This window comes from Hylobates moloch, unplaced genomic scaffold, assembly GCF_009828535.3.
Source record: "Hylobates moloch isolate HMO894 unplaced genomic scaffold, HMol_V3 SCAFFOLD_1, whole genome shotgun sequence".
Taxonomy (NCBI): domain Eukaryota; kingdom Metazoa; phylum Chordata; class Mammalia; order Primates; family Hylobatidae; genus Hylobates; species Hylobates moloch.
Genome location: NW_026652276.1, coordinates 18,863,066 through 18,867,645, shown reverse-complemented (window position 1 = coordinate 18,867,645; position 4,580 = coordinate 18,863,066).

Genomic DNA, 4,580 nt, shown 5'->3' with positions numbered 1-4,580 from the left:
CTGGAATGCAGTGGCGTGATCATGGCTCAAGCAATCCTCCTGCCTCAGTGTCCCAAGTAGCTGGGACTACAGGAGCGCACTGCCACATCTGGCTTATTTATTAATTAACTAATTAATTAATTTAATTAGTTGTAGAGAAAGGGTCTCACTATGCTGCCCAGGCTGGTTTCAAACTCCTGGCCTCAAGTGATCTTCCCGCCTGCACCTCCTAAAGTGCTTGGATTACAGGCGTGAGCCACCGCACCCAGCCCTGTGTTAGGTAGCTTCCATTTCCCCAAAGTGGCATGGACACAGAGCCTTGCTCATACACAGTAATGGGAATCTGGTACAGTAGAAAACAAAATTTTCTTATTTTTCCCCCACCCCAAACCCTGGCAATACTGTTTTCACAGGTAGAGAGGATGAAGAACGCAGACTCACCATAGCAAGATGCCCATGATCACCAGTCACCTGTGTGTCTGTAATGTCGAGGCTGACAATTAGATATGATTACAGATATGTGAAAAAAGGACAGTTTTTTTATTGTAGTACTGGTAACAAGAATTGCTTTTTGAATTTTATAATTGGGATCTCCTGTTTCTCCCCCCTCCAAGTCCTTCCTGCTTTTTCTTTGCTTTTAAGGATACAGAAAGATGATCACTTTTATTGGAAAAACCTGTTGGGAAGCCATGCTTGCAAGACATTAGCAATCCTCATGCTTGTGAGTTCTGGAACATTATACAGGCTGGGCACGGTGGCTCACACCTGTCATCCCAGTACTTCGGGACGCTATGGCAGGAGGATCTCTTCAGCCTAGGAGTTCAAGACCAGCCTGGGCAACATAGGGAGACCCCATCTCTACAAAAAAAAAAAAAAAAAATAGCCAGATGTGATGGTGCACACCTGTGGTCCACTAGGGAGGCTGAGGTGGGAGGATTGCTTGAGCCCAGGAGGTTGAGCCTGCAGTGAGCTGTGATCGTGCCACTGCAATCCAGCCTAGGCAACAGATAGAGACCCCTGTTTCCAAAAAAAAAAGCAAAAAAAACCAAAAAACAATAAACAAAAGACAGAACAACAGGACACAACAGTTAACTCAGAATTTGCCAAATATTTGATACATGTTACCTCCATAAATCCGCATGACAGTGACACAAAAACGGGTGGCCTTATTCATGCTGTTTTACAGATGAGGAAGCTCGGGCTTACAGCAGTTAAAAGAGTAAGTGACAGCTAGGTTGGAACCTTGTCTGTCTGAAGCTCACTGCACACTAGTTTGATGTGGTCTGGTCCTCCAGACTCCAGCCTTTTGACTCATGCTGCCAGACCTTCCTGAGCCATCCTGTTGGTCTTGGCTTGTTGACTCTAAACCCCTCAACCCCACCCCAGCACCTTGCTGACCCATGATGCTTTACTGTATTCTGCCCACCTGGTCTCCAGTTCCAAGCATGGCACTGACCATCTGCCCTGAGCAGTTAATAAAACAACATTTGGCTGCTGGCTTGCCACCTGCCTGGCACTGTGCCAGGTGGCTTGTATAGCACCAAGTATAAATGGACACACTAGATTATGTACAAACATAAAGACTACTGTATCCTCAGAATGGAGTTTTGTTAACTTTGGCTTAGAGTAGGCAACATAATTATTCTGTTCTTGAGACTTCAGTCATTCTGGCTATTTCTAGTTTGGGTTGCATATTAAAATTGAGGCCACATTTTATGACTTTTTTCCATCTAAAGGATTTTTTCTTTTTTTAAATAGCTTTGGCCGGGCGCGGTGGCTCATGCTTGTAATCCCAGCACTTTGGGAGGCCGAGGCGAGTGGATCACGAGGTCAGGAGATCGAGACCATCCTGGCTAACACAGTGAAACCCCGTCTCTACTAAAAATACAAAAAATTAGCCGGGTGTGGTGGCGGGCGCCTGTAGTCCCAGCTACTCAGGAGGCTGAGGCAGGAGAATGGTGTGAACCTGGGAGGTGGAGCTTGCAGTGAGCCGAGATCGCGCCACTGCACTCCAGCTTGGGCGACAGAATGAGACTCTGTCTTAAAAAAAAAAAAAAAAAAAAATAGCTTTATTGAGGTATAATTTACATACCATAAAATTCAATCATTTTAAAAGTGTATAATTCAATGATTTTTAGTAAATTATAGAGTTGGACAATCATCACTATAGCCCAGTTTTGGAACAAGTTCCTCACCTCACAGCAATGCCTCATACCCATTTATGGTTATTCTGGGGGCTTTATTTGCTCCCTCCTGGCCCCTGGCCCTGGACTTTTAAATAACTTCACAGGGAAGGGGCAGGATTCGTACTGTAGACCCTCTGGCTTTTCCTTGTTCTTTCTCCCTGTAGTATCATTTCCAGCTGGTGTGGGACATCATTGCTAATAGCCTGGATGTTGGTTCTTTAAAAAAAAAAAATTAAGTTCTGGGATACATGTGCAGGACGTGCAGGTTTGTTACATAGGTAAACGCGTGCTATGGTGGTTTGCTGCACCTATCCATCACCTAGGTATGAAGCTCCCAACGCATTAGCTATTTTTTCTGATGCTCCCCCTCTCCTTGCCACACTGACAGGCTCTGGTGTGTGTTGTTCCCCTCCCTGTGTCCCTGTGTTCTCATTGTTCACCTCCCACTTATGATTGAGAATATGTGGTGTTTGGTTTTCTGTTCCAAAGGATGATGGCTTTCAGCTTCATACATGACCCTGCAAAGGACGTGATCTCATTCCTTTTTATGGCTGCATAGTATTCCATGGTGTATATGTACCACATTTTCTTTAATGGATGTTGGTTCTCTCAGCCCCTCATGATGTTCGATGCTGGCTCCTTCAGGTGAACTCAGACACCTGCAGCCTGTCACCTGGCAACTTCCCCCAGAGCCTCCTGCTGTGGGGCATCTATGGGAGCATGACACCCACTGCAGCCCCAACGGGATTTCTACCCAGCCTTTCTTTGGGTCCCTTTCACCTTGATGGGGAGGTTCTGGGGGAGCAAAAGCATACGGGCATGCCCTTAGCTACCTCTGGCTTGTCCTTAGCTACCTCTGGCAGCCTTCTCTGGGTCCATGTTTGCCCAGACACCTCCCCACCTCCATGCTCATGCCCATGCCTACCTCTGCACTGGGGAAATGGTGGTCGCAGTGTTGCTGCTTCCAGGGATTCTCCTGGCTCAAGAGGCTGCACTGTCATCTTTCCAGTGTCTCTGGAGTGGCTCGCCGGTTGGTCCAGCTGTTATCAAATTGCTGGTGAGGTGTAAGTGCACCCTCTCATGCTACCCCAGGAGATGAGTCCAGGGTCAACATGCTAAGCTCCCTAGATCCCTCCTTTCTGCCCACTTTTTTTTTTTATTTGCAAAAGATGTCAAAGCAGATCTGCCTCTTATGGATTGTATTGTGAACTGAGATCCTTACTCCAGGAATTGGGCTCCTGGAACTAAGCCTTGCAGAATATAGACTGCTGTCGCCAAGTGCTTTGTCCACAGTAATCCCTCCTCCTTCTGTTTGGGTCCTTCCCATATCGGTGTTACAAGTCCGTGTTCAACCCTAGGGTTGTGGAAAATTGAGGCTCAGAGATGTTAAGGAGACTTGGCATGGCCACACAGCAGACATACACACAAACTCGTCTTACTCCTGACTTGGGAGGAGCAAGGAACAAAGAAGAAAGCAGCAGCAACCTATTTGCCAACAGCAGGGAAAGAGATGAAAATGATGGTACAGTCCTATGATGAAGTTTTATGCAGTCTTGAAAATTCACCTGTTTAAAAATATTTGAATATCTGTAGCAGTTAGAAGTCGTGGACTAAAGGGAACTTACAAACGTGCTGAGTAAAACATTAAGGACAGCGTGAGCTGTGTACGATGTGTGCATTGCACAGAGCTATGTGCATTACAGGAGCACATACAAACGAGGAGAATGGGATGAAAGGAATGAAGGTAAAAAGTACTGTTGCTAAGTACAAATATAACACACACAAACGTGTCATTCACTGGGGAATATGACTAGCTCAACCCTCTCCACCTTTAAAAAATTTTAATAGCAAGAGCAATGCTTATAATATTCCCAAACTGGGAGCATATAAAAGTGTATAAAGCATGATCTGATCCTATCCTAATTTTATGAAAAGGCACATGTAAGTGTGTACACAAACGTAATGAAAACTAGCCTATCATCTTTTGGTTTACAGCTTTCAGCATTTCCCACATTTTCTTGAATGAATTTCCTCCTATGTTTTTTGAATAGAAAAGTAGCAAACTTTAATGGCAAAAGGGGTGTTAGTCTGGCAACTTCCCCCTGAAACTGTAATTACTGTGTCTAAGTTCCTTTTTTGTAAGGGATGCCAGTCTCCCTGGACTGGTGTTTAATACAGTTTGAACTCTAATAACCAGCCACAATTCTGTGCCACCTTCAGAATTCCTGAGCTAATGTTTTTTATTGCCTTCTTTAAAATAATTTTATATTTTGAAACAATTTCAGACTTACAGGAAAGTTGCAAAGATAGTATAAGAATTCCAGTATGCCCTTCATCCAAATCCTTCAAATGTTAACATTTTACCATACTTGCTTTATCATTTTCTCAAATTTTTTTCAGAACCATTTGAGAGTA